Source organism: Cebus imitator, unplaced genomic scaffold, assembly GCF_001604975.1.
Source record: "Cebus imitator isolate Cc_AM_T3 unplaced genomic scaffold, Cebus_imitator-1.0 Scaffold7, whole genome shotgun sequence".
Classification (NCBI taxonomy): Eukaryota; Metazoa; Chordata; class Mammalia; order Primates; family Cebidae; genus Cebus; species Cebus imitator.
In genome coordinates this window covers 2,937,666-2,957,845 of record NW_016107322.1, presented here as the reverse complement: position 1 = coordinate 2,957,845, position 20,180 = coordinate 2,937,666, and positions in this window count along the sequence as shown.

Genomic DNA, 20,180 nt, shown 5'->3' with positions numbered 1-20,180 from the left:
CAGCCTAGCCATTTATAGTAACATGGTAAATCTCCTGAAGCATCTCACAGCAATAGAATAAAAACCTCTTTGGTGTAAACACCCAAAATACAGACATCAAAACATTCCCACAAAGACATACAACATAAACACATTGAAAGACATCGTATTAACCATTAACTATAAGAATAAGAAGAAACATAAATAGCACAATTATATTCAAAATATTTACATAAAAAATTTTATGTATGTATTTATTTATTTAAGCATAACTATTAAAGAAGATATTTAAAGTATGGCCAAGTACAAGCATGGCTTAAAAATTAAAAAAATAATAAAATCTTAAAAATAAACATATTGTAGGACCAAAATAAGAAATGTAGTGGAAAAATGAAGTAGATGGGTTCAAGAGAAATTATATGCAGTTGAAAAATTATTATTGAGCTGTAAGCTAAATATGGAAAAAATACAGAGTAAAAGTGAAGCAAAGGTTGACAAATATGGAAGCCATCACTTACGCACTATCATTTGTTCAGGTAGATCTCTAAAGTGATAAAGAAAACAAGCATAGGGTTATGAGGGAACATTTCAAAAGATAATTATTTAGGATATTTCCCAGATTGTAAGATCTGGCTTCTCTTACAAAAGAACAACAATTCCAAGCATAACAAAACAAAACAGTCATACTTTTCCACACTGAAAGGACAATGAGATACTTAGTAAAATTGTAGAACACTAGAGGTAAAAGACATTAATTATAAAGAGACAATACATAGACAGAAAGACGGATTCTCAACAAGATCATGAATATCATGGAATAAAAATAAATAGGGGCTGGGAGTGGAGGCTCACGCCTGCAATCCCAGCAGGCTGGGATGCCAACATGGGTGGATTAGCTGAGGTCAGGAGTTTGAGACCAGCCTGGCTGACATGGTGAAACCTGTCTTTACCACAAACGCAAAACATTAGTCAGGAGTGGTGGTGCATGCCTGTAATCCCTGCTATTTGAAAGGCTGAGGCATGAGAATTGCTTGAACCCAGGAGGCGGAGGTTGCAGTGAGTTGAGATTATGCCACTTCACTCCAGTCTCAGCAACAGAGCAAGGATCCATAATAATAATAATAATTATTATTATATCTATACACACACACATTATATATACAAACACATACACACACACATATATATACACACACATATATATGGCATAGCAAGTTTTTATGACAATAATGAAAAGAGTAAACATAAGTCAAAAGAAAGCTGGGGTATGTTTATAACTATCAGATGCAATAAGAAGTACTTCAAAAAATTTAAAAGATAAAGATTTCTGCACTAGAACAACAATTTAACAAGAACATAGCCCAAATAATTAGGAACATAATAGAATCTCAAAGATATTCTTCAAATATCATTGTCAAATATTAATTGACATATTAATATAATTGACTAAGTTACTATATTTCTTAGATATTTAAACACAGTTGGTCAGTCATTTATATATTCAGCAAACAAAATGAGAAAAATTAGATTACTTAGGATCAAAATTTACAACTTGATGGGATATATATAGCTAAAATTTTGCACTCAAACTGAATCCTTTAAAATATAGTGAGGTTACAGAGTCTGCAAACCAAGTTAGAAAATTGGATTTAAGGCTAAGACTGCCTGCTGCTGTGATCCCAGCGTACAGTGAAATATTGAGCGTGGACCTCTAACAAAAGGAGTGCTGTACCTGTAAAGAGCCTCTAAAAGTCAGGTGTTCCACTACAAAGCTCTACCTGCTATGCCAGGAATCGATTATGAATAGCATCTGTTTCTACATGTTTTGTTCCCAGATAAAATATCATCTCGATGCCTCTGATGGCAGTGTTTAAGTCACATGTCCCTCTCTTAGCCCAAATGCGGTTCTACTTTCTGCCTTTAGGAGGTAGGTTTCTATTAGAAGATGATTCTTCCTCTATCCGTCTGTCCATCCGTCCATCCGTCTGTCCGTCTACCTATTTTTTTAATGTTCCCACAGGGTCCCAACATTCTAAGCAACAAAAATCAGCACTTTATAAAGGCAGAAAATACCCCTTTTTGCCTGAAACATTTGCTCTTTATATTTTGCAGGTATTAAATTTGGAGCCAATATTTTATGATTGCACCAATACTGATCTCATTCAAAGAGTAATGCTACTTTCTCATCTCTTCTGTTGCCAATGCCCATGTTCTGGGATAGAGAACTCTCCCAGTCCCTAAGAAAGGATTTGCTTACATTCCAGAGTAAAAGATAATCTCTCTCTATTTTTTCGGAGAAGAGGGCCAGATATTTCAATACCTATATAAACTCTGAGATTAATAATTTTAGACTTTTACTCCTTGTGATGTCACTGCATTGCATACACAAGTATAATCATTTGGTTCTTCGTAACTTAGTATTACTCTGTGCAGTGTTGGCTGTGAGGGAAAGATATTATGTTAATCTAGATGTTGCTATTGTTGAGGATTATAAGGATTCAATCTGATTCAGAGGATATGTATCAAAATGGGTAACATCTCAGATGCTTCTTAATTTCTAACTGAACAATTTTAGTTTCATAAACAGAACAGTTCTTGAATTTTAAAAAATTATTAAAAGGGTTTTCTTTTTTTTTTTTTTTTTTTTGAGACAGAGTTTTGCTCTGTCACCCAGGAATGCAGTGGCACGTTCTTGGCTCACTGCAACCTCTGCCCCCTGAGTTCAAGCAATTCTCCTGCTTCAGCCTCCCGAGTACCTGGGACTATAGGCACACACTGCCACACCTGGCTAATTTCTTTTGTGTTTTAGTAGAGACAGGGTTTCACTGTGTTGCCCAGGCTGGTCACAAACTCCTGAGCTCAGGCAGAGAAAATATTTGATACAACTCAACCAGTTATAATAAAAATTATTGTCAAAACATGAATAGGGGTCAAATTCTGGAATAGATTAAATGTATACACCAAATTCTGCAATGATCTAATTCTAAATGTCGGAACATTAGAATAATTCTCCTTAAAACAGGAAAAAAAATCAATGCTTCTATGCAACAATATACTTGTGGTCTTATTCAAAAGAGATAAAGTTGTGAGAATACAAAAGAAAACAACAAACTTGTCATGATTACGAATAATGTAATTCTCTCCTTAGATGATTCCATTTAAACTACAAATAAAATGTTAGAATAAATAAGAAAGTGTATTAATTTATTTAAATGTAAAATTAATATGTAAAATTTAATTACATTTTTGTATGCCAGAAGCAATTAGAAAATAAATATTTTGAATAGGACTATTTATAATATAGACCAAAACTCTAGAATACACAGCAATACAAGTAACTAATATATGTGAGACTCCTGGTGAGAAAATAATTTTAAAATTATTTATAAATATTTAAAGATTATCATAATCCAAATTAATATGTTCAAAAGGAGGAGAAAATACTTTTTTCAAAATTAATTTATAAAACTTAAGAGAATTTAGTTAAAGCTCAGCAGGATGAAGCTTGCCAAATCAATTCAAAAATGTGTTTTGAAAAGCAAAAGGAAAACAGCCAAAATATTTTAAATATCAAAAGTTGGATGCGGTAATTAATCTAGTTGTGGATATACAATAAATTGATGGTAAATAAAAAGTATGAGTGTGAAACAAGCAGTTGATCTATTAAACAGAATATATGGCCTATTGAAAGAAGTATGAATATATGACAACCAGATAAATGAACATAGGACACAGGTTGCACTGAGATCAGTGGAAAAACAATAAACTGTGCAAAAACAATCCGTTCTCCATGTGACATCCATATCCATATCAATATATATGTGACGTCCAGATCTATATCAATATATATGTGACATCCAGATCCATATCAATATATATGTGACGTCCAGATCCATATCAATATATATGTGACGTCCAGTTCCATATCAATATATATGTGACATCCATATCCATATCAATATATATGTGATGTCCAGATCCATATCAATATATATGTGATATCCAGATCCGATCCACGAATACAGTGCATCTGGATATGCACTGTGCAGGAAAAAAAAAATACTATTCTGGTTATCCTAAAGCTTGTATGTGTTAATTTATCATACAAATTGGAACTCTTTTGAAAATGATAAGATGTAGTTACTAGATAGAATTCCAGAACAAGAGGATTAAACTGAGCCTCATCTGGGCAAATGGGGCTATAAATTTGAATTAAATCTCAAATGCAAAACGTGTGGAAAACTTCTGAATCTAAGAGAAAAATTATATGAGGGCTATGTGTTTATTCTGTCATTTAATCGCCTTGAAAACCTATGATCTACATATTACTATTATCCTTATTCAGTTACTGTTACCCCCTTCAAATGTTGGATAGATTTCTAGTTAGAAGAAATTGCCTTCTTGATGATTGGTGGAATAAAAGTCCAAATTATTTATAGTATGAAACTAAGATTATGTTTTATTGAAAAGTTCATATTATGCCTAAATAACTGCTGTTAACTAATATTAATTTTTCTTCATTCCCATGGAAAGAATAACATGCTTAAAGACTTCACTTATGTTTTTGAAATATGTCACATAATTACCAAGGTATAATGTTTCTCCTATTTGTTCATATATTAAGTGATATTGTTTCAATAAACTAAGGAAAGTATCTGCTTAAAAGCAAGTGATCCAGATGGAGGGAGAATTCCAAGAGACTTCTTGGGACCAATTATGGACACTGGTAAATACTGAGCATATTTTAGGCTAGCTGTTAGAAAATGTAAATGGAGACCTGATTATCATTCCAACTGAGAACATTACATAATTGCTCCATTGACTGTACTAACTTTCAGGATGTTCATGTTCAATTTAAGACATGCATTATCCTCACATAAAGTTCTTTGTGGCTTCTATCCTGGCGTTGTAATGGACTTTCCCTTACAAATGATTAAATTACTCATATTTTTCAGTGAGCATTTAAGGTCACTAGAGTCCATTTGAAGAATAGTCTCATTCAAATATACCAGTGACTCACTTTTAAAAAGGAACAATTCATTCATTTATGAATCAACCTGGATCCAATGCTCTGATATTTTAAAAGAGACCAGTGTTAATTATTTAAGAATAGATTTCATATTACTAATTTATTAATATGCCTTTGTGAAATGGTTATAAGTCCAATTCTGATAAAAATCCTGTGTGCATTTTTTCCTGTTTTAAAATATTGAATCAATGACTTAAAGAGTTATTTATTTATAAGAGAATAGAGATGATAAATTTAACATTTTAGAAAATAATCCATTTTAATGGGTTTTAGAGATTTAAAGGGTGATGTTGCTTTCCAATTAGAAAATAAAACTGAAGAAGCAGATATTTCAAAACAGTATAAACTTAATTAAAAAAGACAGCATTTTAAACTCCATAAAAAACCGTCCTGTTTCTCAACCTAACTAATATCTGTTTAGTGAGATAGATACTACTTTCTTTTTCCTTTTACTTTCTTATCATACTAAAATTTTGATATAAGGTGTACAGGAAATGTGTACAACTCTTAGAATAAAATAGAGGTAGACAGCAGAAAAACTCTGTCTTGATGAGATCAGATGAATTCAGGGTGTTATGGCCATAGACGAAATTCTGTCTTAAATTATGTGGTGTCCATTCCAACTCTGCAGACAGTAAAGCTAAATAAAACATGTTTATTCTTACATGGGACTTGATGAGAATCCTTCTCAATAACAAGAAGTCAGAACCTGCAAATGCATGTTGTATACAAAAAGGATCTTTAGGTGATACTGGAATAAATAAATGAGGTTTAAAATGTGAGAGACTTTTTTTTTGAATTCACATTTAATTTTATATTATAGTTAATAGAAACATATATTTCTATTAATGAATCAGTTTCGTGATTTCATTAGTATGATGCATATTATTTCTCATCTCAGAAAAAAAAAAGACAAAATGATTCAGAATTTGATGAGACAAATGTTATAGCACCTGTAGCTATTCATAGACCTCTCAAGGGAAGGATAGTTTAAAACGAAAACACCTTCTAGAGAGAGGGATGCCAAAACGTCACCAAGGGTTGTGTTAAAGAAAGGGAATACATGAAAAAATTAAGGTGAATGTAAGAAGTGGAGTGAGAGATAGGTTGGGCAAAATTGCATCATACGCTTCATTAGTAAATTTAAGACATAGCACCAGAAGGTACTGGATTGATTATATGATTGTTCAAATAATGTATACACACATGTACAAACAACACAAAACAAAGCCTTCTCATCTGGTTTGGGGAATCATTTCTTTTTGTTTTAGATTTATTCCTCCTTGACCTCCCTCCCATTTCCTGTCCTTTCTTCTTCTTCCTCCCCTTCTTGTCCTTTTCTTCTTCACATTCTTTCCTTTCTTTATCTCTTCTTTTTTTGTCTATATCTATCTATATATGTTATTAATTTACATATAATAAGTGCTGCTATTTGCTCCATAAAACCAATTTTTATCCATGCATTTTAGAGCTCTTAGTTTGGGGATAAAATGAAAATAATAAGAAATATTAAAATTCCTTGAAATGTTACACTGTATGTCTGATGTGTTCCCAGTGTCCTGAATAGTGCCTGGCTCACAGTAATTGCTCAATAATTATTTGCAGAGTGAAGGAATTGTTTCACTTGCTTCTATTATTGTTCTTGTAAAAATTTCCCATCAATAAGTTACAAAAGTTTTGAAGTATGTCTTGAATCAGAACATGCAGTATGTGTTCCATAAGTACTTAAAGAAAATACTGTAAAATGGCCATTTCACTTTTATGTTGCAACAGATGATTAAATAAAGAAGATGTGGTATATATATACTATAGAATACTATTCTGCCATAAAGAAGAATGAAATCATGGCTTGTGCAGCAACATGAATGGAGCCAGTAGCCACTACCTTAAGTGAAGCAACTGAGAAACATAAACTCATGTATCACGTTCTTACTGATACATGAGAGAAAAATAATGTGTACACAGGGACATAGATGTGGAATGATAACACTGGACCCTTGGAAGGGTGGGAGGGTGGTAAGGGAAGAGAAATTATTTAATGGGTATAATATACATTATTCAGGTGATGGATTCACTAAAATCCCAGACTTTACCATTATGCAATATATCCAGGTAACAAAACTGCACTTGTACCCCTTAAACTTACACAATTAAAAAAAAAATCTTAGATGATTTCTCATCATCCAATCTTTTATAAGCCCAGGAATGTCCTACAAGGTCTCTCTGCAGCCGACTTGTTCAACCTCATCAATTTCCTCATTGCTTATTTGTTGTAACCTACATAATCTTTCTGTGTGTCTCAAACCTGTCAATTTGTATTTTGTCCTCAAAGCCTGCCAATTTCATATTTACCCCATTATCATGATCTTGCCTACTATTAGCTAAACTGTCTCTTTTATATCATTTAAGATTTTGTTTATTTCCTCTCTTCCTCAGACAAGACATTAATGACCACTTTAACATTGGTCTCTTCAAAGGAATTATCTCTGATGAATTTACATTTTTTAAATACCTGATTATCTTTCTTCAATAAAATGTAAACTCTATATGTGTAGGTTAACTTATCACCCAGGTCCCTGCTTGTTAGTTCTTAATAAAAATTTGCTGATTTGCATAATTTTTCTATCTTTATTGTTTTTCAGAAAAATAAGTAGGTCCTTTCAAGTCCAATTCTTTCCACGGACACCTGAATATCTTCTACACTTGCATTCTCAGCTACCTAACAATTGCAAAAAACTATTCTTTATCTTATGCCATATTCCATTTTTAGGTAATTTTTATTATACAGTTGTGCTCTAGAATTGTTTCCAAGTAGAAACAATTCTTAAAGATAAATGTCAGCAGGCAGAATTGTCTGCATTTAGTTTCTTTAAAAATATTCCTTTAGAAATTTAAAACTTAAATCAAGACTGAAGTTATCATCAAACTGCTATAAAGAAGGTTTTTTTTCCTAGTGTTTGTTACTGCTGCTTCATTTCTTACAGTTTGTATCTAATGCATGTTGCTCATGTTATGCTCTGTGGATTCTCATTATACTGAGTTCTTCTGTGTTCATCTGCTTCCTCAAGGCCATGATCCATTACATCTGTCTCATCTCAGCTGATGCTCTGTGGCTGTGGTTCTCTGCATTGAGCATTGCTGCCACACTCCTTTGGTCTTTTAAACCTGAACTGAAATGAAGCTTAAACTGAAATGTAGAAGGCAAATTGTGTGCAAAACAAAGTTTAAGTAGTAGTGATTAATCTTTCCAATGAAGTTTCTTGTTTTAGCCCATCAATTTTCAATAAACATTAATTAGTACTTATCATGTACTAGCCACTATGTTGCCTCCAGAAATAAAGATGACAGATAAATGATATTTGGTTTCTGCACTCATTTAATATCATTGTGTGTGTATATGTATGTGTAGACAAACTAATAATATTATGACATGGATAATCACATGACCACTAGAAACTGTGTAGTGCGTGAACTCAAAGAACTACAAGTAAATGGCGGCAATGAATATGCACCTTCTTATCCTCCCAATAACACCACTAACACCCAAATCCAACCTATAGGGAGTTAGATCCATGAAGGCAAGGATACTTGATTTCACCATGGTTCTACTCCCAGCACCCTAAAATGATCAAAGACTCAATAAATACCTGTTGAATTAATGAATGAATTAGATTTGAACAAAATGTATATTCTCAATGAACTCAACCTCCTTATTAAAAGGCTCTTAACAGAAATGAACAAAACTATGAGCACTTGCATAATTCTCAGAAATACTGTTTGTTTCCAAAAGGCTTAAACTTCTAAATGAAAAATGTATGGAGAGAAAACACTGTAAAAATGAAAAATAAGGTAATTTTTTAATTAAACAAATTTTAAACCCTGTAAAATTCATATTTATTAAGATTTTATCAAAGATTGCTGAGTTTTCATAAAACTTTTTCATGAGCTTTTCTGCCTTAACTTTTTATTTTACAACAAATTTAGAGAGTCTGGAGAGAATGACATTATCTGGCTGGTGGTTTTGCTTTGATAAGAATTGTTAGTTTCAAGTACTGAATTTGAAATGAAATAAAGAAATGAATAGGCAAGCAGAAAACTCAGTGACTTCCAACTAGAACTTTCAAAAGGGAAGGGAAAAGAGAGGTGCAGGCAACAATACTTTCCTAATAAATTTTTTATATTAACTAGTCAGCAGGTGAAGGATAATCCACACCTACACATTAGTACCTATAGAGAGAAATAGGCCATGCATTCTACCTTTGACAAAGAAACCACCTTTGACAAAGAAACCAAACATATCTTCAAATCTGAATCTAACTATTTCAATTCCTTGAAAATTAAATTTTGAGAACACTTATTACTCCTCTTAGGAAAGTCAAAATAATTCCAATGTCCCAAAAGTTTCTTTAATAAAAGCTGGGAAAAGGAATTTGAAAAGTTCCACTTCCTGACAGCTGGCAAGCTCTTCAAATTTTATATAGAACGCAGCCCTTTATAAAAGCTATGGATTTTTAAAAGTTTTATTTGCTTAAATGTATGGATTTATAGCATCCTCTACATCCCTTCACTGTGCAAAGAGTTAGAACAAGCCCTGGTTCTTAGATAAAACTATATATCCTGAGAAGAAGGCAAGCAAACAGGCAGGTACATAGGCAGAAAGAAAGGACGGAAGGAAAGAAGGAAGGAAGGAAGGAAAGAAAAAGGAAGGAAGGAAGGAAGGAAGGAAGGAGGGGAGGGAGGGACAAAGAGAGAGAGAGAGAAATAAATTCTATAACCGAAGAATGACAACAATTTAAATCACTACATAAATGGAGCTTGAATTTATGCTGAAAATTGAGAGATTTGCTCTAAAGGGCTAAAAGTTATAACACAAACAATAATCCAAAATAGTGAAGCTAAAAGGAAATAAAATAACTTTAAAATAAGCACATTGCTGATATCAAAATCCAAAAAACTTATCCAGGAGACAGAAATGTAAAGAAAACCCACAGGAGATGGATAAAACTAAACCTGTTAACTCCCAGGAGATAACTGTCCTAGATTCACTAAACACCTTGGGACCGGTGATTTTGAATCCCCAGGGAGAGAGAATGTGAGTACACAGACATCTGCATGCAAAAGCAAGAACTGGAGTGCATGTAATGCTAGGTACTGGGAAGAACAATTCTACTGAGAAAACTCTACTCTTCTAAGAAGATGGCACAGAAGTAGACTATCCATCTGGTTTCTGGGCAAATAGAAAATGCTACAAGAAATGAAAGGCCGCCAGATTGTGACACATCTGGATGTAAGGCCATATTCTGGGAAGTAATATGTCTAGTTAAAATTGTATTTTTGTTATTCATAAGAAGGAGGAAATATTTATTGGTTCACTAATTATTAATGTCTTTTGACATGGATAAAATAAATCATAAAGACAGAATTGAAGTACCATGATACATTGGTTGGAAAAAATAATTAGCCTTGTCTTGTTGATCTACACTTCTTTGTGCCAATAGCTAATTTTTGGCTGGATAATAGTTTTTAACTTTGGAAGTCAACTTGGAATTTTATCATGAGAGGGTTTGGAGAAGACGTGTGTGAATAATTCTTTCTTTATAGTCCTAGAACATGAGATTATTTTTTCTCACTGTGGGTAAGACTCTTAATGGTAAAATGGTCAGGATGGCTTGCCTTATGGATCTAAACATTATTCTTTTAGTCATCCCCTGTGATTGGTCACTGGGTTTCTTAACACTTGGATGGAGGGGAGATACATGAATATCTTATTCATGGAGTCATGCTCAATAACACAACTGTAACTTTTCTTTGGCAAAAAGCAACACTATGAGGATTAATTATATCTAATAGTAAATTAGTTGTAAAGAATTTTCCACTGTGGAGATCAAAGCAAGTTGTTCTCAATGGTAGTAAACATAATGTATATTTGATTTTTAAATATTGGTTTACAAGCTTCCTCTATGGCTATACATAGCCTTTCTTAATACTATATATATTTCCACAGTATTCCATCAAGCATTTTTTCTAATCAAGATATATACCTTTACTGCAAAAATACTCCCCATCCTACAAAGGAAGGTGGTCTTACATGGAATGATCTACAGGTATTTCTATTACAATACTGAAGAGGAGAGAGAGTATGCAACAGGGGTTGCTGTCTGACAAAATGTTCTCTATGAACTGAATAACAAACATATGGTGCTTCTTGTTCTCTTATTACCATTGAGACAGTCAGGTAGAAAGGGCTCCCTGGCAGAGCCTCCAAGCCACCTGCACACTGGAAGGCATTCATATTGGAAGGAAGCCACAGACGTTCACTCCATTTGCAGCAGGAAGAAGCCTAGCTCTTCCTCTTCCTGGGTGGATCCTAGAATTCAAACTGCAAGGCAGGAAGCACACCTGCAGGGACTCTGGCTTTGTGGAGTGTCCATGTTACTCTATATTTTCCCTCCTTACCCAATAAAACCCTGCCTTATTCACCCTTCAAATCATCTGTGACCCTAAATTTTCATGGTCATGTGACAAGGACCCCATCTGTAGCTGAACTAAGGAAAAGTCCCACAACATTGTAATACATGTCCTAGGAAGAGTTCCTTTCTTATGATTGGACTTAAGTGCTTGTCTGCAAAAATTGCCTTCTAAACCTGCCTCATGGCTCTAGGTTTTTTGTTTTAGAGCATTTGGTACATAACAGAGAAATGCTTCTGCCAAATGCTACAAAATCAGTTCTGTTTAAAATCAGGCAGATACTTTACCATTTCATTATCTCTGTCTTACTAAATAAACAGGTAAAACAGAACAAAGTACTATCTGCTGTTACTGATTATGATTATGCAAAAGTAATAGAAGTGCTGCTTTTAAATAGAATCAAGAAACATGATGCCCAGAAAATTCTCTAACATGCCTTCTAATAGTAACATGTCTAACGTAAACATTAAAAGAAGACTAATTTATGATGGCTAACATCAGCCCACCAGATAAAGAATTTTACTCAAAGATGGAAGGTGAATATAACATAGATTAGGTAATATTGCAGAGAATAAATTGGAGACACAGGATCGTGAAGAGTTGCAAAAATGAGGACTGCAGGTCTGACCTGTACTTTTTCCTTGCTAGTCATTATTATATTTATGCATGTCATTAACTTTCTCATTAAACTCACATTCTATTCATGTAAATGTATCATGTTAATAGTTCTTAATTTTAAAATCTTATACATAGGCTTAACAGTATGGAGAATCATATTTTGTAGTAAAACATTGGATATTAGGCCTAGATTCTAGACTGAGGCCTGATGCCTTACTGATAAGATGTATACTCATTCCCATGGGGGATGAGAGTGAGTTAACTTCCAGTAATTGTTTAAGTGATATTTGTTTTGGTTTCATTAAAGATTTGATGGATGGATGGATGGATGAACTACAGGTGAGTAGACAGATGAATGTTTAATAGACAAAAAAAATTATACTGTGACTGATTTATTTCATTTTTCATTTTTGCCTCCCTAGTATCAAAACACTGTTTTAATTTGTTGAGAAATCCCCCAGCGGTTGTATTTCAAGATGGGGTAATAATTTGCCTAACTCCAATGAAACTGAAGAAACTGAGATTCAATGATATGAATACTTATGTTCACTTTGTGTTTCAGAACTCAGAACACCAGATATTTTTTTCTCTTCTGCATTATAAAATATATCACAAACACCTACACATTCATATTTGAATAATACTGAATAGCTTATTTGTACTATTGGAAAGAAACTAAGAAATTTTCTTACATCTATTCCCTTGCAAACTTAAATGATCAAATATGGATGATTGTGCTAAAGTGTGTGCATAGGTATATACAAAAACTTACATACACAAATATACATACACACATTTGTATATACTAAACCTCGATGTATATAAAATAACCAAATGCAGTTATTTTATGAGTTATGATTTTTTTTTAAGACAGAGTCTTGCTCTGTCGGCCAGGCTGGAGTGCAGTGGGGTGATCTTGGCTCAATGCAGCCTCTGCATCCTGAGTTCAAGCAATTTTCCTGCCTCTACCTCCTCAGTGGCTGAGATTACAGGCACCTACCACGACTCCTGAATAATTTTTGAATTTTTAGTAAACAGAGGGTTTCACCAGGATGCCCCAGCTGGTCTCTAATTCCTGGATTCGAATGATTCACCTGACTCCGCCTCCCAGTGTGCTGGGATTGCAGGCGTGAGCCACCATACCTGGCCCAAATACAATTATTTTTACAACAAAATGCATAAAGGATAATATTGTTCTCTCTAATAAATGAAGAAAACAATTAAACAGTGATGGTATTTAAATATCCAGCACTGCTACTATGTTGATAATTTGAACTAAGCAAAGTACTTATTAAGAGAGTTTGTCTCCTCAGATACAAAGTATTTCAAGCAGAATAATCATTAGTAAGGCAAGGCAAAAGGGAAAAGATGATTAGTTCTACTCTTTGTAGTTTCCGACACTAAGCACTCTGCTTAGAGGAATAGGAGATAATTTGAAGCAGCAGTTCATTACATACAAGAAACCATTGCCCTTAGAATTATTTTTTATATCTTGTATTGCTTTATTTTGTTGCTTCTTTTCTGGCTACATTGTTGAATTTTTTTTCTTAGACCATTATTTTCATATTCTTAATCCTCAGATGTTCTAAATTATTTGGTTTCTTTTACCTAATTTTCTTTCTTTCTTTTGCTCTAGACTCTTTCTGTATCCATTTATATTTTTGCCAATATACCCTTTGGTTTTAATATATTGCATTCCATGTGCCTCCAGTTCCCAAACTGTGTGTCATGACAAAGTCACTGGGACATCGTGGGATGTCTTAAAGATTCAAGGAAGTACAGCAATACTCAGCATGTCCAAATATCACAGACAGTACTTACTCCAGGTAACTCACAGTGTCAACATTATCTTATACTACATATTTTTAGAAGACGTCACATTTTTGTGAATTCACTTCTTGGCAGCAAGAACACATACCCCATTAGTAAGTAATTGTGATTTTTTTTGGCAATGAAATAAAAATATTTGGTTTCCTTTCCATTAATGTGAAGTGTTTTTTTCAAAAGGCTACAAAATTGTCGGGATATAAATCCTTAAACTATATGGAACTAAAACTTAATAAACATAAGTTGGGTAATTTTTTACCCTTTTGCTAGGAGTGCTATGAAAGATGAGACACTTCTGGCGCCATGAATGCAGAATGTTTGGTAAAAAGCTGCCACAAATCCCTAGAGAATGAGCTGAGTTACTGCCAAGTGTTTTCCTCTACTGTGTATGGAACTGAACTATTTCAGGTTTCAATATCAAATGCTCATCCTGGCTAGGAAAAAATAAATTTTAATAGGATCAATTGTATTCTTTTATCCATGGCATTGATTAGATATTTAAATTATCAAACTTGTTTTTTTTTTTTCTGGCGAAATTATCTCGGCCCTTATAAACAAAAGATGGTATTTATTTTCTATTTTAAAACAACAACAACAGAAACCAACCTGCAGACTGGGAAGGCACAGCCTTCAGTGTAAGTGAAGTGTGCTCTCTGCAGAATAAAGAAAAGACTATAAGATTTATAAAAAGAAGAAACGTTACATATGGGTCTTTGGGAAATTTCATTGGCACTAATAATGTTTTGAGGAGGTGGCAAGCTCTGATTGCTAAGCAACTGCAGTGGAAAAACTAGTCTGAAAGTAAGTTATAGCAGGTTGTTTCAGTAGTCATTTGATAAAACTACTTTCGGGTTACAGCAGGAATTCTTAGCTGCCAAGCTTGCAGAGAAATGCATTTTTGGATCAATGTTTTGTGCCCTGAGTGCTTATTCCCTATGGTTTCTTGGTCTGTTTAGTTGAGTATAACAAGAATTACCCAGCTCTTAGGATCAGCTTTCAGTCTTTACAATTTTCTTCATAGACCAACTCCTCCATTTTCTTACTGTGGTGGATGTGGGTAAGATTGTCTATTACCTCCTTCTTTCTGGTAGGAGTAGAACTCTCTTGATTTTTGAGCTGGGCACCTGGCTGCCTTTCTTTATATTGGCAGGCTGTCCTGTGGTGGGATGTGGCTATGCCACTGTGTTCACACTAATAAATGTGAGCTGAAATGAAGTCTGCAATTTCCAAGTCATCCTCAACTCACACACTTGCCAGGGATTCCCTTTCTTTTTCACACATGCCTCATATTGGACACAGCAAGGGAATTGACTCTTGCTTGGCCATTCAGGTATAGAGAAAACCTTCGTGGACAGCAAAGTAATGAAATAACAAAGGTTTTTAAACAAGTCTATGCAGCAAAGTCCCCATCTGTCTGGACAAACTAGAGTGTTATATGATACAGAAATAAATTTTTATCTTATGTAATCCAGTCTATTTTTAGACTTATTATTATAGCCTAGTTTTTATCCTAAGACACTTAGTATTTATATAATCTCTCTCTCTCTCTCTCTCTCTCCCTCCCTCTCTCTCTCTCTCTCTCTCTCTCTCTCCAGGGTCTCTGTGTCTCCCAGGCTTCAAGCAATTCTCCCACCTCAGCTTTCCCAATAGGTGGAAACAGGCATGTGCCGTCACACTTAGCTGGTTTTTTTTTTGTATTTTTTTATAGAGACAGCATTTTGCCATGTTCCGCAGGCTGATCTCCAACCCTGCACCCAAGTGGTCCACCTGTCTCTGCCTCCCAAAATGCTGGAATTGCATGCATGAGCCGCGGTGCCCAGAGAAACTTGTTTGTTGATATTTTTACTCATTGTAGCACATAAAGAATCACAAAACGACAAATTAAATTATATTTTAACACACAGTCATGGACTTTGACTAACTGTTTACTTTTCCTAATAATCTGTGAGTACATCAGATTTATAGCCTCAGTGAATGTGTTTAACATAACCTAGACAAGAAAACCTAATGTGAGCTGGTACCTCATGACTTCAATCTACCCAGAGTCCATATACAGCTAATCACACATACACTAAAAAGATTCAGTGACAAAATATTTTGTGAATTATAGATATTAGATGACATGCCTTGAAGAAAAATAGCATCACTCAGCATACCTCCACTTTGGACATCTTCATTGATGTTCTTTGGGCTCCTGCCTTCTGTGGTATTTGTGAAGCAAAATGTCTCTTTTGTTTATTTATTTGTCTCTTTATTTATTTTCTGAAATATTACTGGTTAATGCATTTATATAAGTTTATAAATCTAAATACTATTTATTTTTAAAATATGCAATATTTTAAAACTATAAATAAATACATATATATATATATGTGTGTGTGTGTGTGTGTGTGTGTGTGTGTAGAAAGAGAGAGAGAGAGAGAGTTTTCTACAGCCTGTATAATCTCTTTTATTTTTTACAATATTCATCTTTGATTATTATTTAAACATTATTATGCAAAATACAAAGCCTAGAAGTTAGTGTGACCCACCACATTTCTAAAAAAGCCGTTCAGTCACCCTTTATGGTCACTTGAGCCCATCATCGCTGGTTCTCCCTGCCTTGCTTAAGCATTGCATCCATTTATTACACTCATACAATTTCACTGTGTTTTCCCTGTCATAGTTTTAAGATATGTCCACTCATCCTTCAGCAGTTCTTCCTGGAAAAGTACAACCTAATTCTCCTACCCTTGACTGTGGAGTGGACTGGACTTTCTAATTTAGAACAGAATATGACAGAAGTAATAGTATATGACATCCAAGGTGGGCCATATAAGGCTTTCAATCTTCTATCTTGCTTACTTTCAGGGATAAATTACTCTAGAAGAAAGCAATTGCTTTGCCATAAAGGAACTCAAGCAGCCCTCTGAGAGGCCTACATAGCAAGGAACTGAGGTCTTCTGCCAAAAGCCATGAGACTAAGCCGTCTTGGAAGCAGACCCTATAGCCACACGGGATGCTTCACATGACTGTAAATGCGGCTGATATCTTGACTGCAAATTCATGAAGTGATAGATAACTAGTATATTATTATTAAATCATTTTAAAAGTAAGATAACTAATATATAACAAATCTAAAATATTTACCTTATACCAGGAATGAGACAGGCACAATTGCCCTTCCCTCTTTCATGTCATTTAGGGAGGTATTACTCACTTAAGATTAGGGAATGGACTTCTATTAAAATAACTGTAATTTTGTCTTATATTTGCAGATGTGGTTATTTATTTTAAAGCAATCCTGTTCAATAAAATTTAGTATGTGTACCTTCATCTACCCATCTCATCATCTTACCAATTACAAAATTGTCACATAAAATTACTTTATTTGACGTAATCAGAATATGGATAGAATTTCTTTTCTTTGAATAAAATAAATAGGCAGATTTCTAGTAAATTTTAAAACATTATCTAACTGTAATTTTTCTCCACCCCTGATTCTCACTTTGTGTTTAGAACTATCATGTAATTTAGGTGTATGTTGTGTTGAGAGTTGAATCTATAACATCACTTGTGGTCTCTAAGCTCTTGACATTAAAATAGACTGTAATACCTTTACATTGATTGTGTCTTCTCTGATTTGTGTCTCTGGTTTAAAATATATTTTTCATTTCCATGTTTTTTATTATAGTTTGAAGTGTCATAGAGAGTTATGACAATCGTGTTTCACATTACTGCATTTATCTCCAAAATTGAGTCTGATGAGAACAATAACATTCAGGATGGTTATTAAAAATTTTAATACTGTTTAAGAGGGGACAATGAGCTCTAACCATGTGTCCAATAACAAAATCACATTATTATATTAAATCACATAAATTATTTTGTAAAAAGTGACATACAATGTCATGTCTGTATTGTATTGACATACAATATTTTGTATTGACAAAAAATATATTGCATTGAAAAATATAGTAAATATATACAGGAAAATGTTCACTTTTATAAACTAGATTTTCAAAAATAATACACATCTAATTTTTAAAGTGCTATGGGATGAATAAAATTAACTTGAAAAAGTAAACATAAATGATAAAAATAGCATCCAGAGGAAAAGTTTGAGATACTCTAAATAAGTGATTTGTTTTCTATTTGTGGAGTGAAATGTCTCGTTTTATTATTTATTTATTTTCTGAAATGTTACTGGTTAATGCATTTACATAAGTTTATAAATAAAAACACTATTTTTTTATTTTTTAAATATGTATAAATTGCCACATTTACCCAGTAAATTACACTTACAATCTATTTTCTTGGAATATTTTCTGTTTTATATGAAAAATAATAGTTTAGATATTTGCTTTCCCAAAATAAGATAATAAATAAAGGTAATTTCTTTTTCTCACAGTTCTGATAAGTATTTACACAAACTACTTGATGTCTATTCAATGAAGAAATGTTTTGTGACCACTTGTAGGTGAACAGCTAGGTCCTCAGAATAAAATTTTGACACTTTTAGTTCAGAAAGGACCATCATATGACTGAAAATGTGTGAGTTAATAATTATATGTTTATTGAATTAAATATTTATGATCAATTAGCCCAATGAGGACAACTTTAACCAGACATTTTTGACTGTATTTTTTAAATTCATGAAGCAATCAGGCAAAATTTTTGGATAGAGCATTAGATGAGCCAATTGCTGAATAAATGGAACCAGAGTAGAAATGGGCATAGTGAAAAGAAAAAACTGAAAAGAAAAATAGAAGTTACATTGCAAAATTGGAAGTTTTATTGGCTAGATTTGTCAGATGGGGTATTTATGCATTATAAAATAAAAAATCTATCTATACGTATGTATTATATCAATTAAGTAGAAATGAAGTGTTTAAAATGACCATTTAAATGTTTAGACTCAGTCCTATGTTTGGGGATTGAGAGTAGAGCGTGGAAAAGCAGAAAGGAAAGTAGAATAGCAACTGGAGGATGAGGCAATAATAGCTTTATTTACTGTAAACAAGATTTTGATATAATGTGTTTATATATCTTGTTCTGCTTCAGGAAACCTTTAGTAAACTAAGCTGCAGATAATTTGATATTTTTCAAAACACATCCATATGGAAGACAGACTGCCTATGTCCAGTGTGAAATTAATTTCAAATGGAATCAGGTAATAAAAGCTCAATAAAGAACATGCAATTTTTATAAAACTAAGTAAAATTGTTTTTAAAATTCATATAATTGAAAGGTGATCTATGCTTTAATAGTCATATTTCTTTTTATTCTACAAACAACATAGTTTATTTACTCTTTACCAACCCACCATTGTCAATCACTCTCTACCTAAACTTGTAAAATACTGGCCATTGATTTTCTCACTTATATTTTACCCAGGAACATATTGAAACAGTGCCTGTAACTGGTGATCACCACAAATATGTGAAATTGCTTCCAAAATTTTCTTCTGAAAATTTCCTACTTGATCCCCCGTATTAATTATTATATATATATATATATATATATATATATATATGTCTCATCTTTCTGTCTCTCTCTCTCTCTCTCTATATATATATATATATATATATATATATGTTCATACACACACATATGAGACATGATAAAAAGATTCAATATCCAAAAGTAGAACATAAAAGATTGAGATGAAAATATTTCAATAAATGATGAATACGAATTCTATAGGTTTGGTAGCATGCTGCTATGAGGAAATACCTGAGACTAAGTAATTTATAAAGGAAAGAGGTTTAATTGACTCATAGTTCCACATGGCTGGGAAAGCCTCAGGAAAATTGCAATCATGGTGGAAGGCACCTCTTCACAGGAAAGCAGGAGGGAGAATGAGTGCTGAGCAAAGAGGAAAGCCCTTTATAAAACAGTCAGATCTCATGGGAACTCACTCACTGTCACAAAAACAACATGGGGGGAAACCGTCCCCATGACTCAATTAACTCCACCTGATCCTGCACTTGAGGTGTGGGAATCATTACAATTCAAGGTGAGATTTGAGTGGGGACACAGAGCCAAACCATGTCAAGAATCATCTAAGTCTCACATTTTAAAAATTCAGATACTCAAGAATCTCAAAAAATACTAAGCAAGAGAATTCAAAGAAAAATACATCTAAGAGTAGTAGAAGAAAATAAGATCACATGCTAATAATTTCCATGAACATAGACACAGAATCCAAAGTAAAATATTAGGAAACGGAACACAGCAATATATAAAAAGTAATAAACAAAACAAAAGCATGAAGGCT